We start from the raw sequence: 12,627 nt of genomic DNA on the forward strand, positions 1-12,627 counted from the left end.
AAGCTCAAACAGCCCTCCGGGAAGAACCATAGAGCACCACTCCAGCTCTTTGACAAACTCTTGTGAAAGGATACCACTTCTATGCTCTCTTACACATTTGGAAGAGGAATATAAAGCCAATGAGGAGAAAATATGGAATCCTGAAATCAAGCGTGCCTGAGGTCTTCTCAGCCAGACTACCCTTCTTTTATTTTTCTAAAATCTCATTTGTTCAAGACTCAGCTCAAGTGCTACCTCCTCTAAGTCTCCTGGGCTCTTCTGCAGCCCCATCTCCTGGGATTAGCCACATTTAGACAATGTTCTGACCACACCTAATGGCTTGCAGTTCTCTAAGTGCATTCCTGTGCATCCTCTCACCCACAAACCTTTGTCCAGGCTGCCCCCTCAGCCTGGACCACCCATCTCTCCCTTCTTGATCTGCACCGCTCCTACTCATGTTCAAAACTCCATGTCAGCAACATGTTCTTGCCCTCAAGCCTGAGGATCTTTGACATTGGAATTTAAAGATGCATTTACTCATATCTGCACCAACAGACAGAGAATTCTCTGAGAGAAGGAGTCATGTGATTTTTTTATTAATATTATTTTGGGAATCCCTATCACCTAGGATAGTAGGTATGTGAGTATGTGGATTACTGAAGGGACTGGCATCTGTGGTTCTCAAAGCGTTGCCCTCTTGATCAGCAGCAATCACATCATATGGAAAGTTTTTAGAAATACAGATTATTGGGCCCTACACCAGGACTATTAAATCAGAAACTCTGGAGTGGGACCCAGAAATCTGTGTTTTAACAACCCTTCTAGAGGACTTTGATGCATGCTAACATTTGAGAACTGCTGGTCTAGAAGAAGGGGTTGACCACTGTGATGAGAAGTCCATAGCTCTGAGAGGTTCTATTGATTTCAGCTTCAATAGAACTCAAAGGTGTCATGAGCTATGGACAAACAGTTCTTTACTTTATTGGGAGGTTAATCCAGGGAACTCTCTGGACAGTCTTCTGTGGATTTAAATTGTGAGAAGGACCCATCCAACTACCCAGGTCTGTCATGGCCTATATCTCTTGCACTTAATTCCCCTATTCTATGAAAAATGAATTGGTATCGATTTGACTCCTCGTGGCCTTTATATCTTTTATGGCTACTTTTTTGGCCCCTAAACACCCTGGGATGTATGTGCATTTTACCTAAATCATATCATCTCTTTTTTGTTTCTCAGTCCTCTGTATAAAACCTATACTTATGCTCTCCTACTACTTTGTATAACTCTATTGATCCCAGCTTCCTTTTCTCATTGCCTCAGCACTACCAGATCATTTCTCACCTCCACCACTACTCCTGCTTCCCATTTGGTCCTAGTGAATCCTGGCTCTCCCTTGCAATCTTTATCTCACACAAAGGGATCTACCTCAAAATTGAAAATTGTTCCTAAAACTCCTTTCTTAGAAGCTTCTGTGTTTGTTAATCTCCCTTGCAATAGTGTCCAACCACTTTAGTGCTGTAACAGATCCCACTGAAGCTCTGCCCATATTTGTTGCCACTGTAACATCTTCTAGTATGACTTCCCATAGCCACTGTGCATTTTTCTTTGCCTGAGAGCTTTGTCTGGTGGCCTGAGCCCACTCTGCCCACCAGCAGGTAAGACAGATATGCTGGGGGATTAATGCCCCAGGGAAATCTCTCAACCACTGATGGGCATGATTGGATTAAATACCCCAGTTTCCTAACATCTCAGGTGGGATAATTCTGAGGAGTGTGTCTTCTCCTGGCTCACAGAATTCATCCCTAGGGTGATTAAGCTGCAGCTGATCACAGTAGTAACGTATTTGATAATACTACCTCTTTTGATGACCTTACTGTCTTTACCATCTCCTCTTCTGTTACTCATTGGAATCATCATCCAGATAATATACCTGTACTTGAACCTTTGCCTCAGAGTTGGTGATAGGGTTTAAATCTCACCTTGAATCGTAATAATCCCCATGTGTCAAGGGCTGGGCCAGGTCGAGGTAATTGAATCATGGGTCAGTTTCCCCCATACTGTTCTTGTGGTAGTGAATAAGTCTCATGAGATCTGATGGTTTTGTAAATGGGAGTTCCCCTGCACAAACTCCCATGCTTGCCACCATTTAAGATATGCCATTTCTCTTCCTTCACTTGTCACCATGATTGTGAGACCTCCATAGCCGTGAGGAACTGTGAGTCCATTAAACTTCTTTCCTTTATAAATTACTCAGTCTTGGGTATGTCTTTATTAGTAGCATGAAAATGAACTAATACTGTTGGCTTCCAAAGGAACCCAAACCAAGAAATGCATTTACAAAGCTCTTGGCAACTGGTCTCTTTCTAATTCTCTGACATCACCTGGCATCTTTCTGCCCCAGTGTGATTTCTTGGTTCCCCTTCTTTCAAATTGAGATCCTGGTGGCCTGAACACTTACCATTCCCCAAACAAGCCATGCCCTAATTCACCCTTTTGGTCTTTGCACATGCTGTTTTCTCTGCCTGCAATATTGGCCATTTTATTCTGCAATGGTTTTCCACATTTGCAACACCGCACACATTGCACTCCAATGAGCTAGTTGCTTCTCTTTGTATTTGGAATATTTGGATATTCTGCGAGGAAAATGTCTGTGGATGTCTATCTTGGCCACCACTCTTATCAGTGTTTTAGTCCAATGAATTGTGCATAATAATGCTCAATAAACAATTGTTCAAAAATATTTGAGTAAATGAATACTTTCATAAGTTAACAAATGTGTTTTTGTGGTATAAAGTGGTGTATATATGGAAAAAACTATTTCTAATATGATTTTAACAAGCTGACACCCAGACGTTGTCTAAGAGACTTGGTCACCATCTCTGCAGCCTCTGGGAAAAATTCTGTTTGGAGTGCCAAAGATTAGAGAGGGAAGTAAAAACATTCAGCTAAGCATGTAGCCCAGGCTGCAATATACATGTTTCAGTCTCAGAAAAATATGGAGATAACAAACTTCCCACTCCCAGGGTAGTCTGTGGCTCGGCTGCATGTCAAGAAGAAAGAAAACAGAGCATCTCAAAAACTGTGGTCCTTCACTGCCTTCAAATCCCCCTCATTTTGTCCCTAGGCATAGAGCCCAGGTTTCTAAACTCTACAGATCTCTGCATTCCATCAAGACCCCTGTGGGGAGAGCCCAGGTACCAGGTAGCAGCAGGGACAAGTTAGTCAGTGATGTCACTCTGTTTTCTTTTTTTTTTTTTTTTTTATTTATTTATTTATTTTTTTTATTATACTTTAAGTTCTAGGGTACATGTGCATAACGTGCAGGTTTGTTACATATGTATACTTGTGCAATGTTGGTGTGCTGCACCCATCAACTCGCCAGCACCCATCAATTCATCATTTATATCAGGTATAACTCCCCAGTGCAATCCCTCCCCCCTCCCCCCTCCCCATGATAAGCCCAGTGTGTGATGTTCCCCTTCCCGAGTCCAAGTGATCTCATTGTTCAGTTCCCACCTATGAGTGAGAACATGCGGTGTTTGGTTTTCTCTTCTTGTGATAGTTTGCTAAGAATGATGGTTTCCAGCTGCATCCATGTCCCTACAAAGGACGCAAACTCATCCTTTTTTATGGCTGCATAGTATTCCATGGTGTATATGTGCCACATTTTCTTAATCCAGTCTGTCACAGATGGACATTTGGGTTGATTCCAAGTCTTTGCTATTGTGAATAGTGCCGCAATAAACATACGTGTGCATGTGTCTTTGTAGTAGAATAATTTATAATCCTTTGGGTATATACCCAGTAGTGGGATGGCTGGGTCATATGGTACATCTAGTTCTAGATCCTTGAGGAATCGCCATACTGTTTTCCATAATGGTTGAACTAGTTTACAATCCCACCAACAGTGTAAAAGTGTTCCTATTTCTCCACATCCTCTCCAACACTTGTTGTTTCCTGATTTTTTAATGATGGCCATTCTAACTGGTGTGAGATGGTATCTCATTGTGGTTTTGATTTGCATTTCTCTGATGGCGAGTGATGATGAGCATTTTTTCATGTGTCTGTTGGCTGTATGAATGTCTTCTTTTGAGAAATGTCTGTTCATATCCTTTGCCCACTTTTTGATGGGGTTGTTTGTTTTTTTCTTGTATATTTGTTTGAGTTCTTTGTAGATTCTGGATATTAGCCCTTTGCCAGACGAGTAGATTGCAAAAATTTTCTCCCATTCTGTAGGTTGCCTGTTCACTCTGATGGTAGTTTCTTTTGCTGTGCAGAAGCTCTTTAGTTTAATGAGATCCCATTTGTCAATTTTGGCTTTTGCTGCCGTTGCTTTTGGTGTTTTAGACATGAAGTCCTTGCCCATGCCTATGTCCTGAATGGTACTACCTAGATTTTCTTCTAGGGTTTTTATGGTATTAGGTCTAACATTTAAGTCTCTAATCCATCTTGAATTAATCTTCGTATAAGGAGTAAGGAAAGGATCCAGTTTCAGCTTTCTACTTATGGCTAGCCAATTTTCCCAGCACCATTTATTAAATAGGGAATCCTTTCCCCATTTCTTGTTTCTCTCAGGTTTATCAAAGATCAGACGGCTGTAGATGTGTGGTATTATTTCTGAGGACTCTGTTCTGTTCCATTGGTCTATAGCTCTTCAAGGAGAACTACAAACCACTGCTCAGTGAAATCAAAGAGGACACTAACAAATGGAAGAACATACCATGCTCATGGATAGGAAGAATCAATATCGTGAAAATGGCCATACTGCCCAAGGTTATCTATAGATTCAATGCCATCCCCATCAAGCTACCAATGAGTTTCTTCACAGAATTGGAAAAAACTGCTTTAAAGTTCATATGGAACCAAAAAAGAGCCCGCATTGCCAAGACAATCCTAAGTCAAAAGGACAAAGCTGGAGGCGTCACGCTACCTGACTTCAAACTATACTACAAGGCTACAGTAACCAAAACAGCATGGTACTGGTGTCACTCTGTTTTCTACTCAGGGGCTCTGGGCAAGTGGCAAGTTCAAGTTCTGAATGAAACCTCTGTTAATTTCCCCATCTGTAAAACAGAATAGATTAGACCGATTGCTTTTACATCATGCTCTTTGGAACCCTAAAGCTCTGAAGAAAATAGAATTGAGCTACTAGGAATTGGGCTACCCCACCCCTCTTGATTAGAGAAGCTCTTTTGACTTGACATTTCAAATAAATTTTGCACTTGAAGAATGGACTCTGCTTCCCAAATTTCTGAGAATGTTTGACTGATTCAGTTACATCTGAGGCAGCCCCTCAAGGATATAAAACCCAGTGAAGGAGAAGGTAGCTATCAAAATTGGATATAGGAGCTGGGCACGGTGGCTCACGTCTGTAATCCCAGCACCTTGAGGGGCCGAGGCAGGTGGACCTCTGAAAGTCAGGAGTTTGAGACCAGCCTGGCCAACATGACAAAACCTTATCTCTATTAAAAATACAAAAATTAGCCAGCCATGATGGCAGGTACCTGTAATCCCAGCTACTCAGGAGGCTGAGGCAGGAGAATTGCTTGAACCTGGGAGGCAGAGGTTGTAGTGAACCAAGACTGTGCCACAGCACAGTCTGGGCAACTGAGCAAGACTCTCCGTCTCAAAAAAAAACAAAAAAAAAAAACGTGGCAGGAGTTCATTGTCAGTACGTGGAATATCTTTGGATAAAGCAAATTAAAAACTAGTCTAGCTCTGTTTGGGGTAGAATGGGGCCATTCTTTTGGCTGCTTCTTCACTGGCTTCTCCATAGCATCTCTTAGTGTTCCATCACGGTGCTCAGTTAGCAACAGGCTCAGACAGCTCATCTCATCTTCATCTTGGTAATCATTATCCCCATTGCTCAGATGAGGAGTCATGAGGCTTAAAGGTTAAGTGGCTTGTCAATGATCACAGGGCTATAAAGCAGAATAGCAGAATTGGAAACTAGGACTCCTACCTACTCATACTTCCACAATGCCAACACACATTGCTTCCCTGCTCTACCTTTTGTATTATAAAACTGTTGTATTTTAAGGAATCTTTGCTAACCTTTCCCCTTTGCCATTTCCTCTGTATACCCGTTTTATAGTACAAAAGGTATTATAGGGCCAATTTTTGTGGCCCTATAATGCCAATTATAGGGGGGTAACTTTTGTGGCTGAAGTTAAATGGTGTCTTACTCTTCTTCCCCCAATTGCTCTGGAAAAATGTCTTCTTTCTATAGAGAAATTTTGCAGATGACTCTTTTAAAACTTTTTTATGCTAAGATATAATATACATACAGAAAAGTAAGTAAACTTTTAAGTGCTTGGTGAATTTTCATAAGCTGAACAGACTTGTGTAAACAGCACCCAAATCGAGAAACAACATTACCAGCACCGCATGGCAACACAGCATGTTAGAGGCTGTGATCCCAGATCTCACCTAATTCTATTCTGACCCCTTTCCCAAAGCCTTCCTCTCTCATCTTGAGACCCTATGACAAAATCACTGACGAGTCATCAAAAACATTGTTTGAATTTCCAAACCTACAAACCTGATCACGTGGTTTTAGGTTTCTATATTTTCCTGATAGCTGTTCCTAGAAAATAGCTAGATTTTCCTGCTCCAATATTTTATTGTTTAAAACTGAAATCTAGTGTGAATTTTACTTCCTGCTCAATTTTTCTATAAACTAAAAACTTATTTAAGAAATAAGTTTTTAATTAAATACCCAATCTATTAATTAAAAGAAAGAAAAAAAACACATCTAAAATTAATCAATTAGTCAACTCCTTCACGCTGCCACCCGAGGAACCTTTCTCAACCACAAATCTGACCATGTAAATTTTGTTCAGGAGTTCTGCATTGCTGTTAAGATAGAGCCCCAAATCCTTTCTATGGCTCTTGGTGACTTGTCCATCCTCTAGTTGGGCCACTGTTACCCTTTCTACTGTCTAAACACATTGGCACTTTTTTCAGTTCTTTGAAAGTGTCACGCTTTTTCTTACTTAGAAGGATGCACCTGCTGGTCCCATTTGCTTAAACACACCATCTGCTTTTTCTCATTGCCAATTCCTTCTGTCTCTGAAAAGGTCAGTGACTTGCCCAAGTCACAGGGCAGATGGTACTTGAACTTGGTTTCCCCCATTGCTAACCCATGCTTCTGTACAGCACCGCTATTTCTCACCTCAAACATCATTCCTTTAGAGTTTAAAGCAAAGAAGCAAGGGTTCTCTCATGGGTTGAAGGTTAGAGAATCTCTGCTTTTGTCCAAACTTTTTATTTCTGGTGTTAAAGGTTAAGAACTGAATAGATTTACTAATGCCAGTGCAGCATAATAGAATGCTCCCCTCCAAATTTTTTAAACCTAAACATTAATTTTTTTGGATAGACAAACTCTAGAACTTGCATTATAAATATAAATGAATCAAAATACTGAATATTTCTGCCTTCTTTGAAGTGAGAAAGAAATAATTCCCCATTTGACAGATTAATAAAGTCCAATGAACTCTCCATTACTCTGTGTGTGTGTGTGTGTGTGTGTGTGTGTGTGTGTGTGTGTGTGTGTGTGTGTGTGTGTTTAGGGTTGGAGAAAGAAGGAAGACGATACTGGACTTAAGATCTTTCATCTTGCAGTAGGAAGCTCTTTTCCCCATAAATTTCTGTCTCTTCAGACAAAACCAAGGAATATAAAAAGCCACATTAAAACTCTCATCTTTTAATCTTTCTGTTTGAGAAATATTTGCCTCTTTTCAGGAGCTGATTATCTAAATGTTGTTTCAATCTTCACATTGAATAGAACTGTGTAAAACATTTTTCTTTTGTCAATTATTTTACTTTGAAAATAACCGGTTATCTGGAAGAATTTAGAAATGACTTTTTTTTTCTTTTTTAGTAGTCTCCCTCATGTTTCTCCATGAGTTATATTTTTAGAGTCCACAAAAAGCCACCCCACTATCAGTAGTTCTTGACTTCCCTATCCCTGCCCTTCTATATAATTCACATTGATGTTCCCACACAGCCTTTTTGTGAAAAATTCAAAATGTAGTTATCAGCAGATAAACACATATTTTGACCTGCCTTATGGTGGTACTGCCAGCTAGCAGCTCAGTGGACAGAAATCTTATGAGATACTTTTATTATTTTCATATCACGTATGGGAAAACTAAATCTTAAAGCCATTAAATAATTTTCCAAAAATCACATAGCTACTATCTGGTGGTAAGATGTACAATGAGATACACTAGACAGATTGAAAGCAGCAACATTTCAGTTTCAGCTGCAGGCTCATTTTCACATATAAAAAAATTATATATATGTGTGTGTGGAGATAGAGATATATATATATGCCTGCATATGCATATGTGTGTGGATATATATATGATATTTTAATACCAGAAGAGTAAGAAAGAGTTAATCTTAAAAGATAGAACTCCACAAGAATGAACAATTTATCCCACATTTTGCCTTAAACAAATGAAAACTTAGTTATGAACTAGCTCTGATCCACAGCTTAGCACTTGGGAAACACTGCACTGGTTTGTGTCTTTGGACCATACCAGCATTTTCATCTGGAAGTATATTATTAAAGGCTGTGTGCAAAAGGCAGTAGGTAACCAAGAGTGACATATGCTTTAGCATCCCAGAACTTTCTTATAACATGTAAGAAAGTTTTTCAATTTTTGCATACACAAAATTAGATGCTTTCAGGATTAATTTTTGTAGAGGAATAGATGCATATTGGATAAAATCTCATGCTGTCATTGATTGTGCAGTTCCAGGCCCCAGGGCTCTCTCCATATTAGTGTGTATATATGACAGCCCTTTATCATTCTGCAAGAGACAAAAACCACACAACAACACATTGAAGCATACAAGCTATTATATATTTTCATAATATAGAACTTTAAAGTATAGTAATCAACAGTGGCAAAATATTTCTGTCTCTGACATTATTATTTGTGAGATCCAACCTGTAATTGAGATCAGAGAAAACAGTATGGAAAAACAAATCCACGAGAACAGGATAAAAATATCACGAACAGTAAAATATGTCTAAGTATTTAAAACTGTATAGAAAAAATAAATTAGATGAACAATTGTGTAAATATAAATTAAAAAAAGATGACATTCTTAATAAATAAAGTTTACTATTTACATTTTTATATATTGCCAAAAGATTTAACTTAGATCCATAAAAACACATAAACAGAAAAAAAAACCAAACATAGGAGCAGCAAATTTATGCGCGTGAGGTACAGAAAAAGGATTGGAATTGTGTTTAGTTTTTGGTGTTTAGATTGTTTTCTTTGTGTCTTTTTTCTTTTTCTTTTTTTTTTTTTCTTTTTTACCATAGGCCAGTAGAATTCTTATGAGAACAGCTTTTAAGCACTTCAATGGAGTGTAATTTTTTTGGTAGCTTCCAGAAGGTGCCAAACAGGTTTCAACATCATATTAATTAGAAATACCCATAATAATTATAACAATAATAAAAAGGTATAATATGATACATAAATATGGAAGAGCAGTTTGTAATATGAATACATTTTCTCTAGACGAGATCACAGTTTTATTTTGTAAATATTACATTTAAGTATATATATACACACATATATGTACAACTATATATACATGTGCGTATATATGTAAATTTATATTTATATATAATATCTTTATATAGATAGATATCTGCAGACAGGTTATTGATTATAGAGACCCAAGAAAGCAACTCAATAATTGTTCAAAGGTTTCCTCACTGACTGCTGGCGTGTAGTTTAAGAAGCCCCCATTTGTTTGCACTCAGAATGCCTTATCTTCTTTTAATGGAACATTTGATGTGGAATTTTAAGTCTGAGAAGTGAGGTGCCTTCTGAAGAAGAGATTTTAGAGACTCCCTTCCTCTATAAGTTAAAAATGACCGGAAGTCTTAAGTAGACGACACTTAGCTGACTTTGACGTTGTAGAACATAATCAGCTTTAAACCATATCATAGAACTGGTAAAGGGTAAGATCAAATTTGCCAAAACAATAAAATATTCTCCAATACAGGTCTCTCTTTTAAGATGGGCTACAATTTAGGAGCTCCGGCTTTATTCCTTGAAATATCAAACAAGCACTCCTTGTCTTTCTGAAAAGGCCAATGGGCCTGTGCATTCTTGAATAATAATCCATGGACTTTGTGTCAAGCGTTGGCCCTCACAGCCCACCTAAAACCTCAGGACCTCAAAATCTCCTGCCCTCCCACTCTGAGGTAGGTATATAGTATCATCCTCATTTTGCAGCTAGAGAAACTGATGCAAATATAGAGGCAACTGGATAACTTGTTAAAGATCACTGAGCAAACTGCTGCCTGGAGTCAAAAATTCTAAGTTCTTTACAATAGGGACATAATTTCTCTTTTGGCTATTATACATTTCTTTTAAAAAGCAAGTGATTCATAGGAATTGGCAAAAGTTGAATAAATTACAAGAACAAGCTTTTATTCATTTGCTATTTGGTTTTTATGTTTGTTGTTTACTTTGTTTCTCAAAACTCACTGGGATTACCTGTCTGGTCATGTAGCAGCTTTTTAAAAAACTGGACTATGCAGTGTGGTTCTGAGTGCAGTCTTTATAAAGCCCAGTGCTGTACTGGTAAATATAAACATTTTATAACATGAAAAGCACAACGACACAGTATGTCCCCTTAATATCTGGAAAAAACAATATCAAGCCCTCCCACTCCCTACTACCACTGATTGCCACCAAACAAATAAACAAAATGCCCACCCCCCCCAACAACAACAATAACACATCAAGGGAGAAAATGTCATATTTCCTGGACCTACCACAATGTACAGAAAATAACAGACAGTGTTATCAAATCCCACTCTATGTCTTCTAGGGAAATGTTTATGTTTGTGTCTACCTACTGAGTCTGTAGAATAAACAATGTCCTTTAGGAAACATAAAAATATGTTTTTTATTCTTAGTTTTTAATCATGCATTTTTATTTCCTTTTAATCTCTTTGTCTTCTATTAATCTCTATCTGTACAGCTTTGTCACCATTTTTTTTATTTTCTCACTTGAAGTAGTTCCAGAAAAAAACACAAAACCTCAAAACTGTTAACTTGACCTTATAATTTCCTTCCTTTCTTCCTTCCTTCCTTTTCTTTCTTTCTTTCTTTCTTTCTTTCTTTCTTTCTTTCTTTCTTTCCTTTCTTTCTTTCCTTTCTTTCTTTCTTTCACACAGGTAACACCTATAACAAATTGACAATTGCAACCAAGTTAAATCGAACCTGGAAGGGAGGTAGCTGAAATGTGTCTCAAAGAATTATTTTCAACAAATAGCATTTAAGCATTGGCCAAGGTGGGAATAAGACCAAGAGAACCATCTAGGCAGTGACTCAATGTGTTGAAGCCAGGAGTAGCAGCTGTTACCCTACATTTTCAAAGCCCTACCATCTATGACCATTAATCTTTCCCTTCCTTGACACCCCAATTCACCATCAAAACTGATTTCCCAAGGACTGTATTTCTTTAAAAGGTTGTTGGCACAGAATCTGGGGGGGCAATGCAAATCCTTTGGGTAGGTGTTAAGATTGTGACTTGGAAAAGGTTCCCTAAATAGGGCTTAGAGAACTGTCCACCTCATCTTTTATTTTTTGCTGCTAACAATCTAATACTTCAAATGCAGAACCTTCAATGTTTTAGGGCCTTTGAGCTGCTGATACACAATAGTGCATCAGAGCTGCCTCTCAGTGCTCGGGTCACCTAAACAGAAGATGACTGAAGGAATGAAATGATGAGTTAATTCCCAGGAGGAAAATGAAACTGGGAATAAATGCATTGCTCAAATTGAGCTGACACTCCTCCACTAAGGTTTGAAAAGACCCTATTAATGATACCTTCCATGTGGGCATGAGGTTGGCCACCAACCAAGTAGCCTCTTTTGCCTAATATCCTTGGCAAATATATGTTTGTTAGCAACAGGTCTGAATGAAAGAGACTGAGTGGGTCTTAATTCAGAAGAGCTGAATTCACTCTGTGAGTCTGAAGATACAAGTCAGCCTCCAGGAATCTTTGCTTAGCTAGATAGTGTGGGAATAGATGATGATGGGAGTGATGATAGAAAGAGGATAAGGACTGATTTGAGGGAAGCTGGTAAGGTTCTTTAGTGGCTCCTGAAATCACATCATTAGTAATGTCATCTATGGGTCTTCAAAGTTTCTTGTATTACCTATGGGTATAATTAAGCAACTGGGAGGGTTGATACTGTTGCCTTTCTTAGCTTGTACCTTCTAAGTTAACATCACACAGGCTGCTAACTCAGCTAGGGCAAGAGAGAAGCCTGGAGAGTTGTCAAGAGTGTGAAGATACTGGAGAGGGGTTCAGAATAGGATCAATTCTTCTAATATTATTCTTATTTTTTGCTAATAATTGGTCCTTGTAATTACAGTGAAGTAATGGTCTGGATATAAATGAGATATGGTTTTGTGAGGAAGAAGCATAGAGGATTATTCTTAACAACTGTGGCAGTCTTGCCAATATGGAACCCAATTTCAGAGTTTGTGAAATGGTATAAGTCTCATAAACTATCTCAGCACTGCATCTGTATTTGTGGGCACCTGTGCCAAAAGCACCTTGATATGTTTCTGTTTTTTTTGTTTTTGTTTTTGTTT

The 12,627-nt window shown here is 38.5% G+C and overlaps 1 protein-coding gene across 1 annotated transcript in view; it reads right to left on the minus strand.

Moving 5' to 3' along the window:
• Nucleotides 1-11,933: 11,933 nt before the first annotated feature.
• The window catches only part of PAPPA (pregnancy-associated plasma protein A, pappalysin 1), a 247,651-nt gene continuing 246,957 nt past the window's right edge, over nucleotides 11,934-12,627 (minus strand). The window contains exon 22 of the mRNA XM_011950062.1: nucleotides 11,934-12,596. The gene's annotated coding sequence lies outside the window, so the exon portion shown is untranslated. The remainder of the gene's footprint in view (nucleotides 12,597-12,627) is intronic.

The sequence above is a fragment of the Colobus angolensis genome, unplaced genomic scaffold (assembly GCF_000951035.1).
Source record: "Colobus angolensis palliatus isolate OR3802 unplaced genomic scaffold, Cang.pa_1.0 Scaffold301, whole genome shotgun sequence".
NCBI classification, from domain to species: Eukaryota; Metazoa; Chordata; class Mammalia; order Primates; family Cercopithecidae; genus Colobus; species Colobus angolensis.